Genomic DNA, 20,837 nt, shown 5'->3' on the forward strand with positions numbered 1-20,837 from the left:
AATGGGTGTAGATGGTCTGCAACAATCTCTAGGTAGGTGGTACGAGTCAAAGTAACATCAACATGAATGCCAGGACCCAAGGCTTCCCAGCAGAACATTGCCCTGGGCATAATCCTGCCTTCACCGGCCTGCTTTCTTCCCATAGTGCATCCTGCTGCCGCCTCTTTGCGCACACACTTGGCCATCCACCTGATCTAAAAGAAAATGTGATTCCTCAGACCAGACAACTTTCTCCCATTGCTCCATGGTCCAGTTTTGACCCTCGCGTCCCCATTGAAGGTGCTTTCAGCGATGGACAGGGGTCATCATGGTCACCCTGATCAGTCTGCGGCTACACAGGCCCAAATACAGCAAACTACGATGCACTGTGTGTTCTGACACATTTCTATCATGGCCAATATTATGTTTTTCAGCAATTTGAGCTACAGTAGCTCACCACATGCATCAATGAGAGTTGGGTGTCCTTGGCCCTCATGCCGGTTCACTGGTTGTCCTTCCTTGCTCTGCTTTTGGCAGGTACTAACCACTGCATGCCGGGAAAACCCCACAAGACTTTCCGTTTTGGAGATCCTCTGACCCAGTCGTCTAGCCATCACTATTTGTCAAAAGTTACTCAGATCTTTTCGCATGCGATAATATGTCCCACCCCTAGAAGATTGGGGCTGATAGATTATATATATATATATATATATATATATATATATATATATATAAATAAGTCCTTCAATTAGTTATGTTCAGAGGCGGCTCTCTAATTAGGCGGTTTAAGTGGCCGCCTAAGGCCTCATGCTGTCTGGGGCCTCGCAGCCGCCTACACCGCCCGGGGCCTGACTGTGTCGGGTGACCCAACACCAGGAGGGGGCCCGGCAGCTTGCTCTGTGTGCTGCCGGTTGCGAGGCCCCTCCAGTCTGCCGGGAGTGGGTGAGCGCCCATCGCAGACCATGTGTCCTGCAAGGTCTGGCCAATCAGAGAGTTGACACGGGTTACCACGGCAACGCTCTGACCGGGTCTCGCGAGATACATGGTCTGCAGCTCTGCACACTGAGGAGCTGCAGACCGGATTTTATGGCCACTGGACCACCGGGTAGAAAAAAAAAAAAGTGTATTGCTCACCCCCCTCCCACACCATCACCCCCTTCTTCCCAGTATTCCCCCCCTTCCACACCATCACCCCCATCATCCCAGTATCCCCCCTTCCACACCATTACCCCTATACTTCCCAGTATCCCCCCTCCCTCGCACCTTCACCCCCTCCCAGTATCCCTTCTCTTTCATACTATTACTCCCTCCATCTCATTATCCCTCCCCTTCCACACACTAACCCCCCCTCCCTCCCTCCCAGTACCCCTCTTCCACACCATCACCCCACTCACACCTTCACCCCCTCCCAGTAAACTCCCTCTTTCACACTATCACCCCCTCCCTCCCACTATTCCCAGGGACGTTTGCCTTGGGCGGCATTTTCCAGGGAGTGGCAAAAAAAGCTGCCCCCAAATACCCAGGGCAAATGTCTTGTTAGTCTTGCGGCTAACGAGGCGAGGGTGCACTTTCCCTTGAGCTGTCTGCTCAGCTCACTCGCGTGCCGCAGAGTGATGACGGGAGTCGGAATATGACACCCCTCTCCCTTCCAGTATCCCCCCTCATATTATCACCAACTCCCGCCCAGTATCCAACCCCCACAATATTACCCGCCTCCGCCCAGTATTACCCCCTCCCTCCCAGTATCCCCCCACATAATTCCCCCCTCACAGTATCATCCATCCTCACACCATCACCACCTCCCTCCTAGTATCCCCTCCTACAGAATACCCCCTCACAGTATCATCCACCCTCCCTCACACCATCACCCCTGTAACGAACGCTGGTATAGTAGCTACCCGTTCGTCTATTTTCGGGTGTTGAGTCAAACGGATGTCAGACTCCCAAGTAGATTCTCCCAGTAAAGTAGACCGGTACCCAAACATCAGCCAAAACTAGATGAAGGGTGTGACACTCCCAATACAAACAGCTAACTCCCTCCTCTCTGCCTGTGAGATAATTGAGTCAGATAAAGTTATAACTCAATTATCTCCAGGCAGAAAAAAAACTAATTTTTCACAACACTTGAAAAGTACCCCAAAACATATTGAATCCCCATAAATGTTATATCCCCTGATAGCCCTGATCTGGGTGATCCAAAAATCACCCAGGTCAGTTCAGGGGTTTTGGAATTTTATGGTCCAATTTTGACCAACCGCACAAGAGGCTCCTGCCGGGAAACAGTTCCATGAGTTTAGGTTGTGCGGTCGGTCTATTTTGCCAAGTCTTAAAAACGAATAAATGCATGAACGGCACCCCCTGGCTCATAGGAGCCATTGTTCCCCAGGTTCGTGGGAACAAAACTACCGAACAGCGCTCTCCTGGCTGTTTGCGAAAAGGAAGCAGGTTTTCGTACAGATTGATAGAATTTGGGGTGGAACAGCGCTACAGTACTGATCACAGAGGTGAAAGGAGCTGCACAACAGAGGGGAAGGGCAACCCTCAAACCCTTCAATAAATCTGTGAGTAGGAAACAACAAAAATACAGGGTGCACTAGGTGGAATGGGAGGTAATATAAAGGACAAGTCTCTGAAAATACACAAGGGGGTCTTGGGTAGGTCTTCTTAGGTTCTTGATGAGGTCCTCAGTGGTTGATATGAAAAACAAAATTAGACAAAAAGAAAGACCAATAGTGCACAACCGTTAAGGATGGTGTCACGGACAACACAGAAGAGAAAAATGCCAACTCACAATCGGTAGAGCTATGCCCAGCTCTAGGTAAAACAGCATACAGTCCCACATGTAGGATATAGCTGGACAATAGGTGATTCTTCAATACTTTGCACAACGACTCAAATGCGTGTCAGCATATAAAAAACATAAAGGAAAAAAGCGGACCAATGGTACAATAACGTATGACACCTACAGCTACAGACAAACACTGAAGTCCTGAGAATGCTAACTTACAATAAAAAGAGCTATAACCAGCTCTGAGTAAAACAGCATACAGGGGGGCGGAGCCTAGCAGCCAAGCAGTCCAGACGTGTTCAGCACGAGCTCCCACGTCTGGGCATGAAAAACGGGGTGTTTCACCCAGAAATAGACACTTTTAGACCGCAGCTTCTACTAATCAAACCCGGGAGAGGCTGCTGCACCAGACGGTACCTCTCCCGAACTTCTACGATATTGGACCGACCAAACGAGAGGCGGCCGCTCTCCGGGATATCAAGCAGAAGGTGGGCACCCTGAGAACCCTTCCCCCCCCCCCCCGACGTCATCCCGGTCCACATAAAGCAAAGGCACTTACCTTGCGGAAAGCGGGTGACGGAGACAGCGAGAAACTGATACACGGCAATCCTCCTCAAAATGGCGGAAACACCCTATACGAGCGACACGAGGCAGGCCACGCCAGATGGATGCGCCACACTTGATCGCATGCTGCTACACCTCGACGAGAGAGAGAAACACGTGCAGCAGAAGTGGCTGGGGTACAGAGAAGCCGACTAAGGCGAGTGGGAGAAGGGGTGCATGGGGTCACATCGAGCACAACAGCCCACCCAGCATCCAAACCGCGCGCACGCAGCCCATCTGGGCAGAAAGCCAACAGGGACCTCACCCCAAAGCCTCGACAACCGCAATGAAAGGCCCCACAACGGCCGACAAAACACCTCACTCCCAGACGGATTACAACTCTGCAGCAGCAGCCTGTGGCAAAGAAGAAGGCCCCAACATGGCGGTGCGTAAAGCGACATACATCACACCAGCTGCAGGCGCCGAGCGAGCGGGCACTGTCGAAACTTAAGCCTGCTGACACAAATGAGGTAACAGTGGAGATATCAACCCCGGTGAGTGGCCTTGCCCTACAACCCACTCTGAAGCCTGAAAGCACAAGTCATCTCTCCCTTGGGCTGGACTGTGCTCTGCCCCTCGAGAGGCATAGGATAAACTGAGCTGACAAGTGGAACTATCTGGGACTAATGACCAAATGAGCTATGATTGCTTACTATTTTTCCTTTCATATGATGATTCCAGCAGCCCTGATAACCGATATACTAATTTTCGGCCCTCGATTAATAATGCCTTTCCCTACCACTCCAAAGGGGCCTCCTAGGGGGTTAATGTTGACAGGCCAGCAATATGTTCTATGATTAACTGTTATCTTCATACACTGTTCTAATGTTCCAGCACTGCTATAATATGGCCATCTCCCTGCAGCTCCAGACCATGGTGAAATGTAAGCCCACGAGAAGCCGGTTTAGACCAATTAAGAGACAGGAAAATGCAGGGAGCATAGTAGGGTATTAGACCACTTAACTGAACGTGTATTGCATATCACAAATCTTTACTGTGGTTTTAACGCACACTACCTAGTCTTGCAGCACTCCAACCCACGATAGTTGTATTAACCCCTCGCAGCTGGATTAGCCTGTGTTGAACCTGCAATTAGCTGTCAACCACTCAGCACACGAATCTATGCATGTCTGAATGTGAATGCCTCGATATAAGCTACGACTAACCGTTATTACCTGTTACCACTCTATGTTAAATACGACTCCAACTCCTAACTAAAAATTGTGCAACTACAAATATATACTCCATTGTTAATACTGTTTACAAAGCATGAGGATTGCCTTTGGGGTACCCCGTGCACGCTTGTTATTCCATATGCACTGAAAAAAAAATAAAAAACAGTGGTATTTAAACTCCCCACATGTAGGATATCCTTCTGGTGATGTATGGAGTGCAGGATTTATGAAAGACAAAAGCACAAAAGAGGGCCAATAGTGTTCTCAGTGGATAACATAGTGCTAAAAGGTAAAATGAAACGTACTTACAATATATAGAGCAGCCACACTGCTCTATGAACCAGGCGTGAGTGGAATAACCCCCACCTAAGGATTTCTTTGTAGTACTGGATCTTTAAAACAGTAGAAAACAGCCAGGATAAAAGTAGCAAAAAAATAGAAGGATTGACCATAAGAATATAGGTAGTCTAAAAATACTTTAATAATAACAAATTTATAAAAACACAACGCGTTTTGCCCAAAATAGGCTTTTTCAAGTGTACAGATTGTACAGATGGAGTCGAGTGTCCGATTTTAGTTTCAGACACTCGACGACCAAGTCCCAGTGCCTCCTTTTGTGCAAACAAGATGGACGCCGTTTTCTCCGGCATGTGGCGTTCGACAAGTGCCCTGACATACTAACCTCCACTCGCCCATCACACTCCCTCAAACCATGTCAAACTCGCCCTCCCTCATTCTCTCAGAACTCCCCCCCCCCCCCGTCCCATTTTTCTCCTTCGTCCTGTCACACTCTCCCTGCCACTGGTACCCCTTTTCTCACCCTGTCACAGTCACCATCTGAAGACATACATCATACATACGTACTTAATTATTTGGTAAATTATTTTTTAAAAGCTTTTTTGCTCAAACTAAATTTTAATTTTTGTTTCCAAATAACCCCTTCACACCGGTACTTATGTATACACGACTGGCAGGCTATGCAATCATACCCCCCAATTGTGTATAAACCAATGGCATACTTGCAAATTAAATGTATTTATTGCAAATTAATTTTGTTTGCAAATTATGCTACAACCACAGCCAAGCTCACAATGCAGGGCACAGGAAGCCGTCACACTGCAAGCTTCTGAACAATGAATGCAGAGACTGACTGTCTGTATCCAGTGCTGCAAGCCGCCTTTCAATATAGCGACTGCTCCTTATACACACAAAATGCAACCCTATTATTTTTTCACTTTGGGTGTTAGTGGGGCCTCATGTTTGAGTTTCGTCTAAGGTCTCAAAGTCTAGAGCCGCCTCTGCTTATGTTGATATATAGCTCCATACATAATTGAAGGACTGATTTAAAGAAATAAAATGGCTAAACTCTTTTTCAGGCTTATTGACAATGAACTGTTGGAAACTGAATAGAAAGACAAATTAATTTAACTATCAGGCTAAAACGGACAAAATGAAAACATAGTTAATTTGGACATTTTTATGTTTATTTGACCTAAAATTTTAAAATTCACTTTGAAATTACTGACAGTTTTTGAAACGTCCTGTGGGAAATGCACAACTCGGGGACAGCTCCTTTAAAACATAGATAATTGATTTATTTTTTGTCATGTTAGCCAAACAGCGAACCCTAAACATGTCCGGTTTCCTTTAATCGACACGGATAGCATAGCCTTGCAGACAATTTAATTAGAAATAGTTCCTGCTAAACGGCATCTTTATCTATATTAACGTTACATACGTACATTCCTGTTTTTGCAGAGAGGATTCAGGGAAAAAAAATACAAAAAATGTGCATTACCAGGAAATCAAAGCGAATTTCACATTTTAGGTCCTCATAACAAATTGGATAAACTCACCAAATCAACCTTATTTTCAAAACAATTTTGACAAAAAGTACATTTTGTGACAATTTAATGAATAACCTTGAATGATCGGAAACCCCTGTAATATAGGAGAATACCCTGCTTGTTGCACACTTTGCAGGGCTGATCTTTCATGTTAATAACAAGGAGCAGTCCAGGGTTTGAGTATAAAAAGTAATTCTGAAACAGAAAATGAATTAAAAAAATATATGAATCCCATTCTGCTGATATCCAAGGCTACTGCACCAGCTATAGGACTTTGCCGCAAATTTGCATTCATAAATAACTACCACCGTGTTTCAGAAACTGAAAATGCGCAAACAATGTTTGTGCATAGCAACCAACTGGTCTGCATTTCTAAGGACAGTCCCTAATTTTGGCTGCTATCCCTGTATCTGGATTATTTTCAAAACCATTCATGGAGTCTATGGATTAGTTATCCGAGAAATATATTTGTTAAACAATCTATTTATCACATTCTAGCGAGTAAGCATGACGGGTGTATGTAAGGGCTCTCTGTGACGTCTTGCAGCTCAGAAAATCTAAAGAGGTTTTCATTAAACGGCAAAAAAAAAAATATATTGCAAGAGTTAGGACAAAACAGGCAAGTAAATACATTATCCATCTAAGCTGTGATCACAGTCTGGCTGTTTCAGCCTCGATCTTGCATTTCTATCTCACTACGATATAATATACCATTTGGTGACACTCTTTAAGAGTTTATACATTAAACATGAAGTGTGAATTGAAAGCTTACATTTAGGTTAAAACAGACACACTGCGACTGCAACTATGCTAGAGTCAGCTATTTCATCCCAAATTTTGCAATCTGGTTACTAGTGACCACAATACGGCGTTTAGTTAATGGATCCAATGTTCAGAATTCATTTTAAAAAGTCGTTTTTTACTACAACGATTAATTTCATTTTTTGACTGCTTCCCGTAAACAAATTCCTTAATATTCAAGAAATCAGTTTGTAACAAGTAATAAGTAACTTAGCGCAGTATGAAACTTTCTACGTGTCCATATACACAGTAACATAATTAAAGGGCTACTTAAAGCAGTCCGCTGCAGCGGTTATGAAGCCAGGAGTACCCCGGACCTGTTTCCCGGTAATGGTGCAAACCGTTTTGCAAAGTGTCCCAGCCAGGCACCTGCTCTCTTCTCGTGCAGGTGTACAAGATCTGGCTTCTGCAGAGCTTCAGGCGCCGATCACTGATTGGAAGAGAGCGTCAGCAGACATCTTTCAGCCAATGAATGCGCGGATGTACATAGACATATGCACAGAATTGATATTAGCCAACTTGAAACTCTAGTTCGGGGCTAATGACACCCCAATCACGCATCAGGATGTGTAGGCAAAACTCTGCACATACAGACTCAAGGCACCATCACCATCAAAGCACTGAAATGGTCATGGTGCTTGGACTAAGCTTTTAACATTATTAGATCGCCTGCTGAAACAAAGCGTCGTAAAGTTGTGAAAAATAGTTTGTTGACAAATTGCTAAACTTACATAAAAATAGCAAAGTTGTAACTGTAGACGAATTAGAGAAAATCCAAATTAAGTGTTAGCCTACATCTAGTTCCGTTTTCAATTCCCTGTTTAGTAAATAAAAGGTTAAGTTGTAGTCATTTCAAGTTGCGAAATGGAAAATCGCCAGAATGGAGAAAATGTAAAATTCAGCTGACTTTGAGGTTTTTTTTTTGGACGCTGCATTTCGCAATGTTGCCTTCAACTAACTGCGTCTCATTTTTCGGAATTTGAAATTATAATGGACAGAAAAATGCATTGTTCACAGTGACTTTACCATCAAACAACTCAAACCAAAATGGTTATTTTCCTAAACTGGAAACGGTGGAAAATCGCTAAGGAATTTGAGACTCAGACCAAACTAGCCAAATTAGAGTAGATGTCCAACTCGGCGATTTTTGCAGCTCGACAAGTTTGGACTAAAATTTGTTAATATTGCACTGTCCTTTCAATGCAGAAATCTACAGCCAGAAACCTGGAATATTGTTTAACCCCTTAAGGACCAAACTTCTGCAATAAAAGGGAATCATGACGTGTCACACATGTCATGTGTCCTTAAGGGGTTAAACAGATGTCGCAATAACCAGGCTGTTTGAGAGTTTAAATTACTTTTTCAGCATACACTTTGTAGACCAAAGATAGCCTTTATCTAATTAGAAAAATGTGGCCTAACCAGTGAAACCGACCCATCTGGTCCGTCAACTCTTCTAAAACTACCCAGGGTCGCAGATAAAGCCACGCCAAAAAAATAAAGCCTCCCTCAATTTAGACTGCAGCAGGGCACTCTGGCAGCCGAGGGGTTAATTCCATAATATGTGTGTAAGCTCGAGATACATTAACACGGTCACTGGAGGATTACTAAGTGGGATATGCCAGTCATCAGACAGTTAAATTATTAGCGTCCAATTATTCTGCTCTGTTAAATATTTATAACGAAAATGCTGAGTCTTATCGGGTATCGAATTCGCTGTTAATGTGATGGCTCTCAGCATATGTTTTGGAATAACTATAACGATCATTTAAAGTGAGCCAACATATTCCACAGCGCTGTACAATGGTTATATAAAACAAAACAAATACATTATGAAAAACGCAATATGGTGAACTGAGTAAGAAGTGAGAAGAGGGCCCTGTTCATAGGAGCTTACAATCTATAGTAAAGGTGTATTGCAGGAGTGAAACACCCCTGATACAACTGCTAGCGATCTTCTGGCATTGGATGATGGGAATTGTAGTTGTGATGGGGGGGGGGCTTACATATTGCAGGTAAGTGGCCGTTCTGCTCAAGGCACAGGTCACTGATACTTGCAGCACGATCCTTGCTTTCCCCTTCCCATGTGCCTATCACATGTTGGATTCCTCTGGCAGTTTCCCAGCATCCTACAATCACAGGGTAAGATATCCAGAGCACGCGGGAGGGGGCGACCAGGCCCAGACAGTAACTATTACAGTGCCAGGTTCTGGGTTGCAATTATTCTGTAATAAAGGACTAGCATCCTGAAACCAGCACCTCCACTATGAGAAAACCTGTAGGACGTGGCAGGCGAGGGATTCACAGAACCTCATAGGGGTTTCTAGTACGGGGCAATAGGGGCATTTGTCCCCCTCCAGCTAGTAACCAGGAGCAAAAGTCGCAGCCGTCCTTATGTAAACAGAAATAAACTGCTTAACACTACAGAACACACCAAGCTGTAAATTAAAGTAAAAATGAACACAATAGCTGGATTAACTAACAGCTCCAGCGCTGGCCTGCAAAGGGCTGCTGGACCAAAGGTTCGAGGAACCGTTCTATAGTGAACAGGCTGGGGGCAGAGCGAGGAACCGTTCTACAATAAACAGGCTGGGGGCAGAGCGAGGAACCGTTCTACAATAAACTGGCTGGGCGCAGAGCGAGGAACCGTTCTACAATAAACAGGCTGGGCGCAGAGCGGGAAACCGTTCTACAATAAACTGGCTGGGCGCAGGGCGAGGAACCGTTCTACAATAAACAGGCTGGGCGCAGGGCGAGGAACCGTTCTACAATAAACAGGCTGGGCGCAGAGCGGGAAACCGTTCTACAATAAACTGGCTGGGCGCAGGGCGAGGAACCGTTCTACAATAAACAGGCTGGGCGCAGAGCGGGAAACCGTTCTACAATAAACTGGCTGGGCGCAGAGCGAGGAACCGTTCTACAATAAACTGGCTGGGCGCAGAGCGAGGAACCGTTCTACAATAAACTGGCTGGGCGCAGGGCGAGGAACCGTTCTACAATAAACAGGCTGGGCGCAGAGCGAGGAACCGTTCTACAATAAACAGGCTGGGCGCAGAGCGAGGAACCGTTCTACAATAAACAGGCTGGGCGCAGAGCGAGGAACCGTTCTACAATAAACAGGCTGGGCGCAGAGCGAGGAACCGTTCTACAATAAACAGGCTGGGCGCAGAGCGAGGAACAGTTCTATAATAAACAGGCTGGGCGCAGGCCGAGGAACCGTTCTATAGTGAACAGGCTGGGCGCAGAGCGAGGAACCGTTCTATAATAAACAGGCTGGGCGCAGAGCGAGGAACCGTTCTATAATAAACAGGCTGGGCGCAGGCCAAGGAACCGTTCTATAATAAACAGGCTGAGCACAGAGCGGGAAACCATTCTATAATAAACAGGCTGGGCGCAGAGCGAGGAACCGTTCTATAGTAAACAGGCTGGGTGCAGGCAGAGGAACCGTTCTATAGTAAACAGGCTGGGTGCAGAGCAAGAAACCGCTCTACAATAAACTGGCTGGGCGCAGAGCGAGGAACCGTTCTACAATAAACAGGCTGGGCGCAGAGCGAGGAACCGTTCTACAATAAACTGGCTGGGCGCAAGGCGAGGAACCGTTCTACAATAAACAGGCTGGGCGCAGAGCGAGGAACCGTTCTACAATAAACAGGCTGGGCGCAGAGCGAGGAACCGTTCTATAATAAACTGGCTGGGCGCAGAGCGAGGAACCGTTCTATAATAAACAGGCTGGGCGCAGGCCAAGGAACCGTTATATAATAAACAGGCTGGGCACAGAGCGGGAAACCATTCTATAATAAACAGGCTGGGCGCAGAGCGAGGAACCGTTCTACAATAAACTGGCTGGGCGCAGAGCAAGGAACCGTTCTACAATAAACTGGCTGGGCGCAGGGCGAGGAACCGTTCTACAATAAACAGGCTGGGCGCAGAGCGAGGAACCGTTCTACAATAAACAGGCTGGGCGCAGAGCGAGGAACCGTTCTACAATAAACAGGCTGGGCGCAGAGCGGGAAACCGTTCTACAATAAACTGGCTGGGCGCAGAGCGAGGAACCGTTCTACAATAAACAGGCTGGGCGCAGGGCGAGGAACCGTTCTACAATAAACAGGCTGGGCGCAGGGCGAGGAACCGTTCTACAATAAACAGGCTGGGCGCAGAGCGGGAAACCGTTCTACAATAAACTGGCTGGGCGCAGGGCGAGGAACCGTTCTACAATAAACAGGCTGGGCGCAGAGCGGGAAACCGTTCTACAATAAACTGGCTGGGCGCAGAGCGAGGAACCGTTCTACAATAAACTGGCTGGGCGCAGAGCGAGGAACCGTTCTACAATAAACTGGCTGGGCGCAAGGCGAGGAACCGTTCTACAATAAACAGGCTGGGCGCAGAGCGAGGAACCGTTCTACAATAAACAGGCTGGGCGCAGAGCGAGGAACCGTTCTACAATAAACAGGCTGGGCGCAGAGCGAGGAACCGTTCTACAATAAACAGGCTGGGCGCAGAGCGAGGAACAGTTCTATAATAAACAGGCTGGGCGCAGGCCGAGGAACCGTTCTATAGTGAACAGGCTGGGCGCAGAGCGAGGAACCGTTCTATAATAAACAGGCTGGGCGCAGAGCGAGGAACCGTTCTATAATAAACAGGCTGGGCGCAGGCCAAGGAACCGTTCTATAATAAACAGGCTGAGCACAGAGCGGGAAACCATTCTATAATAAACAGGCTGGGCGCAGAGCGAGGAACCGTTCTATAGTAAACAGGCTGGGTGCAGGCAGAGGAACCGTTCTATAGTAAACAGGCTGGGTGCAGAGCAAGAAACCGCTCTACAATAAACTGGCTGGGCGCAGAGCGAGGAACCGTTCTACAATAAACAGGCTGGGCGCAGAGCGAGGAACCGTTCTACAATAAACTGGCTGGGCGCAAGGCGAGGAACCGTTCTACAATAAACAGGCTGGGCGCAGAGCGAGGAACCGTTCTACAATAAACAGGCTGGGCGCAGAGCGAGGAACCGTTCTATAATAAACTGGCTGGGCGCAGAGCGAGGAACCGTTCTATAATAAACAGGCTGGGCGCAGGCCAAGGAACCGTTATATAATAAACAGGCTGGGCACAGAGCGGGAAACCATTCTATAATAAACAGGCTGGGCGCAGAGCGAGGAACCGTTCTACAATAAACTGGCTGGGCGCAGAGCGAGGAACCGTTCTACAATAAACTGGCTGGGCGCAGGGCGAGGAACCGTTCTACAATAAACAGGCTGGGCGCAGAGCGAGGAACCGTTCTACAATAAACAGGCTGGGCGCAGAGCGAGGAACCGTTCTACAATAAACAGGCTGGGCGCAGAGCGGGAAACCGTTCTACAATAAAATGGCTGGGCGCAGAGCGAGGAACCGTTCTACAATAAACTGGCTGGGCGCAGAGCGAGGAACCGTTCTACAATAAACTGGCTGGGCGCAGGGCGAGGAACCGTTCTACAATAAACAGGCTGGGCGCAGAGCGAGGAACCGTTCTACAATAAACAGGCTGGGCGCAGAGCGAGGAACCGTTCTACAATAAACAGGCTGGGCGCAGAGCGAGGAACCGTTCTACAATAAACAGGCTGGGCGCAGAGCGAGGAACAGTTCTATAATAAACAGGCTGGGCGCAGGCCGAGGAACCGTTCTATAGTGAACAGGCTGGGCGCAGAGCGAGGAACCGTTCTATAATAAACAGGCTGGGCGCAGAGCGAGGAACCGTTCTATAATAAACAGGCTGGGCGCAGAGCGAGGAACCGTTCTATAATAAACAGGCTGGGCGCAGGCCAAGGAACCGTTCTATAATAAACAGGCTGGGCGCAGGCCAAGGAACCGTTCTATAATAAACAGGCTGAGCACAGAGCGGGAAACCATTCTATAATAAACAGGCTGGGCGCAGAGCGAGGAACCGTTCTATAGTAAACAGGCTGGGTGCAGGCAGAGGAACCGTTCTATAGTAAACAGGCTGGGTGCAGAGCAAGAAACCGCTCTACAATAAACTGGCTGGGCGCAGAGCGAGGAACCGTTCTACAATAAACAGGCTGGGCGCAGAGCGAGGAACCGTTCTACAATAAACTGGCTGGGCGCAAGGCGAGGAACCGTTCTACAATAAACAGGCTGGGCGCAGAGCGAGGAACCGTTCTACAATAAACAGGCTGGGCGCAGAGCGAGGAACCGTTCTACAATAAACTGGCTGGGCGCAGAGCGAGGAACCGTTCTACAATAAACAGGCTGGGCGCAGAGCGAGGAACCGTTCTACAATAAACAGGCTGGGCGCAGAGCGAGGAACCGTTCTACAATAAACAGGCTGGGCGCAGAGCGAGGAACCGTTCTACAATAAACAGGCTGGGCGCAGAGCGAGGAACAGTTCTATAATAAACAGGCTGGGCGCAGGCCGAGGAACCGTTCTATAGTGAACAGGCTGGGCGCAGAGCGAGGAACCGTTCTATAATAAACAGGCTGGGCGCAGAGCGAGGAACCGTTCTATAATAAACAGGCTGGGCGCAGGCCAAGGAACCGTTCTATAATAAACAGGCTGAGCACAGAGCGGGAAACCATTCTATAATAAACAGGCTGGGCGCAGAGCGAGGAACCGTTCTAAAGTAAACAGGCTGGGTGCAGAGCAAGAAACCGCTCTACAATAAACTGGCTGGGCGCAGAGCGAGGAACCGTTCTACAATAAACAGGCTGGGCGCAGAGCGAGGAACCGTTCTACAATAAACTGGCTGGGCGCAAGGCGAGGAACCGTTCTACAATAAACAGGCTGGGCGCAGAGCGAGGAACCGTTCTACAATAAACTGGCTGGGCGCAGAGCGAGGAACCGTTCTACAATAAACTGGCTGGGCGCAGAGCGAGGAACCGTTCTACAATAAACTGGCTGGGCGCAGGGCGAGGAACCGTTCTACAATAAACAGGCTGGGCGCAGAGCGAGGAACCGTTCTACAATAAACAGGCTGGGCGCAGAGCGAGGAACCGTTCTACAATAAACAGGCTGGGCGCAGAGCGAGGAACCGTTCTACAATAAACAGGCTGGGCGCAGAGCGAGGAACAGTTCTATAATAAACAGGCTGGGCGCAGGCCGAGGAACCGTTCTATAATAAACAGGCTGGGCGCAGGCCAAGGAACCGTTCTATAATAAACAGGCTGAGCACAGAGCGGGAAACCATTCTATAATAAACAGGCTGGGCGCAGAGCGAGGAACCGTTCTATAGTAAACAGGCTGGGTGCAGGCAGAGGAACCGTTCTATAGTAAACAGGCTGGGTGCAGAGCAAGAAACCGCTCTACAATAAACTGGCTGGGCGCAGAGCGAGGAACCGTTCTACAATAAACAGGCTGGGCGCAGAGCGAGGAACCGTTCTACAATAAACTGGCTGGGCGCAAGGCGAGGAACCGTTCTACAATAAACAGGCTGGGCGCAGAGCGAGGAACCGTTCTACAATAAACAGGCTGGGCGCAGAGCGAGGAACCGTTCTATAATAAACTGGCTGGGCGCAGAGCGAGGAACCGTTCTATAATAAACAGGCTGGGCGCAGGCCAAGGAACCGTTATATAATAAACAGGCTGGGCACAGAGCGGGAAACCATTCTATAATAAACAGGCTGGGCGCAGAGCGAGGAACCGTTCTACAATAAACTGGCTGGGCGCAGAGCGAGGAACCGTTCTACAATAAACTGGCTGGGCGCAGGGCGAGGAACCGTTCTACAATAAACAGGCTGGGCGCAGAGCGAGGAACCGTTCTACAATAAACAGGCTGGGCGCAGAGCGAGGAACCGTTCTACAATAAACAGGCTGGGCGCAGAGCGAGGAACCGTTCTACAATAAACAGGCTGGGCGCAGAGCGAGGAACAGTTCTATAATAAACAGGCTGGGCGCAGGCCGAGGAACCGTTCTATAGTGAACAGGCTGGGCGCAGAGCAAGGAACCGTTCTATAATAAACAGGCTGGGCGCAGAGCGAGGAACCGTTCTATAATAAACAGGCTGGGCGCAGGCCAAGGAACCGTTCTATAATAAACAGGCTGAGCACAGAGCGGGAAACCATTCTATAATAAACAGGCTGGGCGCAGAGCGAGGAACCGTTCTATAGTAAACAGGCTGGGTGCAGAGCAAGAAACCGCTCTACAATAAACTGGCTGGGCGCAGAGCGAGGAACCGTTCTACAATAAACAGGCTGGGCGCAGAGCGAGGAACCGTTCTACAATAAACTGGCTGGGCGCAAGGCGAGGAACCGTTCTACAATAAACAGGCTGGGCGCAGAGCGAGGAACCGTTCTACAATAAACAGGCTGGGCGCAGAGCGAGGAACCGTTCTATAATAAACTGGCTGGGCGCAGAGCGAGGAACCGTTCTATAATAAACAGGCTGGGCGCAGGCCAAGGAACCGTTATATAATAAACAGGCTGGGCACAGAGCGGGAAACCATTCTATAATAAACAGGCTGGGCGCAGAGCGAGGAACCGTTCTATGATAAACAGGCTGGGCGCAGAGCGAGGAACCGTTCTACAATAAACAGGCTGGGCGCAGAGCGAGGAACCATTCTACAATAAACAGGCTGGGCGCAGAGCGAGGAACCGTTCTATAATAAACAGGCTGGGCGCAGAGCGAGGAACCGTTCTATAATAAACAGGCTGGGCGCAGAGCGAGGAACCGTTCTATAATAAACAGGCTGGGCGCAGGCAGAGGAACCGTTCTATAGTAAACAGGCTGGGTGCAGAGCAAGGAACCGTTCTACAATAAACTGGCTGGGCGCAGAGCGAGGAACCGTTCTACAATAAACAGGCTGGGCGCAGAGCGAGGAACCGTTCTACAATAAACTGGCTGGGCGCAGGGCGAGGAACCGTTCTACAATAAACAGGCTGGGCGCAGAGCGAGGAACCGTTCTACAATAAACAGGCTGGGCGCAGTGCGAGGAACCATTCTTTAATAAACAGATTGGGAGCAGGGCGAGGAACAGTTCTATAATAAACAGGCTAGGCGCAGGCCGAGGAACAGTTCTATAATAAACAGGCTAGGCGCAGGCCGAGGAACAGTTCTATAATAAATAGTCTGGGCGCAGTACCATTATATAATAACATTTTAGTCCAGCAAGACGTAGGGATTTATTCACTAAAGGGCAAACAGAAAACTAAAAGACAAAATGTAGCTAAATAGCCGAGGTAAGACCATAAATATTAGATTGTTTTCCCAACTCGATATTTTGGAATTGGGAATTTTAATTCCAAAAAGACAGCATCACATGCGCCACATACTGTCTGTATGTATGGAAACTAATCCAGGGTTATATGAATAAAGACCGCTGTGCCGCATATGGCAATAAATGTTAAATGTGCATTGAAGAATAGAGTGCAATCCTATTGCACAACGCTACAGAATCTGTTGGCGCTTCACAAATAATAATAATAATAATAATAATAATAAATAATAATGTGTTTCAGGGATTCTACATAAAATATTAAAATGAAAAGTGCGGCAGAAAGTAAAACACACAAGTTGTGGTATTCATCGTGCCAACAGAATATATTAATAAAATACATCACTTTGTCTACCTGAGAAATAATGGAGGAAACGCTTTTAAAGTTTGGATCAGACGTATATCAGTTGTCCCCACAAAAACATTCGCTCATCAATATTAGGAGCCCGGTGGAATCCATACTGCCCTACACATCAACCTTTATATTAGACAGGACTTACAATCCATATATGATGTGATTTATTGGGGTGCAGGCAGAAAATCACGCAGAATCTATAGGGATATTATTGGGGTTCAGGCAGAGAAGTACAAACAGTCTGTAGGGATAGTATCGGGGTTCAGGCAGAGACGTACAAACAGTCGGTAGGGATATTATTGGGGTGCTTGCAGTGAAGCTTGCAGGATCCAAAAGGATATTAATTAAAACTGTGGTACAGTCAGGGTAGTATGTCTATCCCAGCCACCACACGGAGTAATGTGTGCCCCTGTCTACGTACAGGGTAATGTGTGCCCCTGTCTCAACAGAGCAATGTGTGCCCCTGTCTCAACACAGCAATGTGTGCCCCTGTCTCATACACAGCAATGTGTGCCCCTGTCTCATACACAGCAATGTGTGCCCCTGTCTCATACAGAGCAATGTGTGCCCCTGTCTCATACACAGCAATGTGTGCCCCTGTCTCATACCCAGCAATGTGTGCCCCTGTCTCATACACAGCAATGTGTGCCCCTGTCTCATACACAGCAATGTGTGCCCCTGTCTCATACACAGCAATGTGTGCCCCTGTCTCATACACAGCAATGTGTGCCCCTGTCTCATACAGAGCAATGTGTGCCCCTGTCTCATACACAGCAATGTGTGCCCCTGTCTCATACCCAGCAATGTGTGCCCCTGTCTCATACACAGCAATGTGTGCCCCTGTCTCATACCCAGCAATGTGTGCCCCTGTCTCATACCCAGCAATGTGTGCCCCTGTCTCATACAGAGCAATGTGTGCCCCTGTCTCATACACAGCAATGTGTGCCCCTGTCTCATACAGAGCAATGTGTGCCCCTGTCTCATACCCAGCAATGTGTGCCCCTGTCTCATACACAGCAATGTGTGCCCCTGTCTCATACACAGCAATGTGTGCCCCTGTCTCATACAGAGCAATGTGTGCCCCTGTCTCATACCCAGCAATGTGTGCCCCTGTCTCATACCCAGCAATGTGTGCCCCTGTCTCATACACAGCAATGTGTGCCCCTGTCTCATACACAGCAATGTGTGCCCCTGTCTCATACACAGCAATGTGTGCCCCTGTCTCATACACAGCAATGTGTGCCCCTGTCTCATACACAGCAATGTGTGCCCCTGTCTCATACACAGTTAGTGTTATACACAGTAAGGTCCCAGCAGGCTGTGGGTCCAGTTACTCTGAGTACCAGCCAGGGTCCCCCAGCTCCCCGGACCCCCCAGGACCCGCACCCCGGGCTCCTACCTGCCAGGGGCCCCCGCACAGCCCGCTGCACACAGTCCGGCCTGATCCTAGCATGCACAATGACTGGGCGGGGGGCGGGGCGGATCCGGGTAACCCCTTCACTGCCAGGCACACAGAGCTACACAGCCAGCTCCCACTGCTCCCACTCTCAGCACTCCCATCCAGCCAGGAGACCAACCACAGCCCAGGGATTAAACACACAGATATTACTGTAACCAAAACCACATTATATACTGGAAATAGTGTGTGCAAACATAATGTAATACAAAACACTATGTCCTGCAACTCATTAAAATATGTCCTAAAAAACAGAATACATCCCAAAACATATTATATCAAAACAGAAATCCCATCTAGATATAATATCTCCATCTCTGTAACTATCCCATATAGATATAATATCTCCATCTCTGTAACTATCCCATATAGATATAATATCCCATCTCTGTAACTATCCTATATAGATATAATATCCCATCTCTGTAACTATCCTATATAGATATAATATCCCATCTCTGTAACTATCCTATATAGATATAATATCCCATCACTGTAACTATCCTATATAGATAAAATATCCCATCACTGTAACTATCCCATATAGATATAATATCCCATCACTGTAACTATCCCATATAGATATAATATCCCCATCTCTGTAACTATCCCATATAGATATAATATCTCCATCTCTGTAACTATCCTATATAGATATAATATCCCATCACTGTAACTATCCTATATAGATATAATATCCCCATCTCTGTAACTATCCTATATAGATATAATATCCCCATCTCTGTAACTATCCCATATAGATATAATATCTCCATCTCTGTAACTATCCTATATAGATATAATATCTCCATCTCTGTAACTATCCCATATAGATATAATATCTCCATCTCTGTAACTATCCCATATAGATATAATATCCCATCTCTGTAACTATCCCATATAGATATAATATCTCCATCTCTGTAACTATCCCATATAGATATAATATCCCATCACTGTAACTATCCCATATAGATATAATATCTCCATCTCTGTAACTATCCCATATAGATATAATATCCCATCACTGTAACTATCCCATATAGATATAATATCCCATCACTGTAACTATCCCATATAGATATAATATCCCCATCTCTGTAACTATCCCATACAGATATAATATCCCCATTACTATAACTATCCCATATAGATATAATATCCCATCACTGTAACTATCCCATATAGATATAATATCCCCATCTCTGTAACTATCCCATATAGATATAATATCCCATCACTGTAACTATCCTATATAGATATAATATCCCATCACTGTAACTATCCCATATAGATATAATATCCCATCACTGTAACTATCCCATATATATATAATATCCCCATCTCTGTAACTATCCTATATAGATATAATATCCCATTACTATAACTATCCCATATAGATATAATAACTCCATCACTGTAACTATCCCATATAGATATAATATCCCATTACTATAACTATCCTATATAGATATAATATCCCCATCTCTGTAACTATCCCATATAGATATAATAACTCCATCACTGTAACTATCCCATATAGATATAATATCCCATTACTATAACTATCCTATATAGATACAATATCCCATCACTGTAACTATCCCATATAGATATAATATCCCATCACTATAACTATCCCATATAGATATAATATCCCATCTCTGTAACTATCCTATATAGATACAATATCCCCATCTCTGTAACTATCCCATATAGATATAATATCCCCATCTCTGTAACTATCCCATATAGATATAATATCTCCATCTCTGTAACTATCCCATATAGATATAATATCCCCATCTCTGTAACTATCCCATATAGATATAATATCCCATCTCTGTAACTATCCCATATAGATATAATATCCCATCTCTGTAACTATCCCATATAGATATAATATCCCCATCTCTGTAACTATCCTATATAGATATAATATCCCATCACTGTAACTATCCCATATAGATATAATATCCCCATCTCTGTAACTATCCCATATAGATATAATATCCCCATCTCTGTAACTATCCTATATAGATATAATATCCCATCACTGTAACTATCCCATATAGATATAATATCCCATCACTGTAACTATCCCATATAGATATAATATCCCCATCTCTGTAACTATCCCATATAGATATAATATCCCATTACTATAACTATCCTATATAGATATAATATCCCATCACTATAACTATCCCATATAGATATAATATCCCATCACTATAACTATCCCATATAGATATAATATCCCATCTCTGTAACTATCCTATATAGATACAATATCCCCATCACTGTAACTATCCCATATAGATATAATATCCCATCACTATAACTATCCCATATAGATATAATATCCCATCTCTGTAACTATCCTATATAGATACAATATCCCCATCACTGTAACTATCCCATATAGATATAATATCCCATCACTATAACTATCCCATATAGATATAATATCCCATCTCTGTAACTATCCTATATAGATACAATATCCCCATCTCTGTAACTATCCCATATAGATATAATATCCCCATCTCTGTAACTATCCCATATAGATATAATATCCCCATCTCTGTAACTATCCCATATAGATATAATATCCCATCTCTGTAACTATCCCATAT

At 46.1% G+C, this 20,837-nt stretch overlaps 1 protein-coding gene across 4 annotated transcripts in view; it reads right to left on the bottom strand.

Moving 5' to 3' along the window:
• The window catches only part of TBC1D16 (TBC1 domain family member 16), a 79,191-nt gene that overhangs the window by 41,356 nt on the left and 16,998 nt on the right, over nucleotides 1-20,837 (bottom strand). Inside the window, exon 1 of one of the 4 annotated variants that reach the window (XM_063456274.1) lies at nucleotides 18,142-18,193. The exons of the other annotated variants lie outside the window; for them this stretch is intronic. The gene's annotated coding sequence lies outside the window, so the exon portion shown is untranslated. Of the gene's footprint in view, nucleotides 1-18,141; nucleotides 18,194-20,837 lie in introns of those variants that run through there. 4 annotated transcript variants of the gene reach the window in all.

Source organism: Pelobates fuscus, chromosome 5 (assembly GCF_036172605.1).
Source record: "Pelobates fuscus isolate aPelFus1 chromosome 5, aPelFus1.pri, whole genome shotgun sequence".
Lineage (NCBI taxonomy): Eukaryota > Metazoa > Chordata > Amphibia > Anura > Pelobatidae > Pelobates > Pelobates fuscus.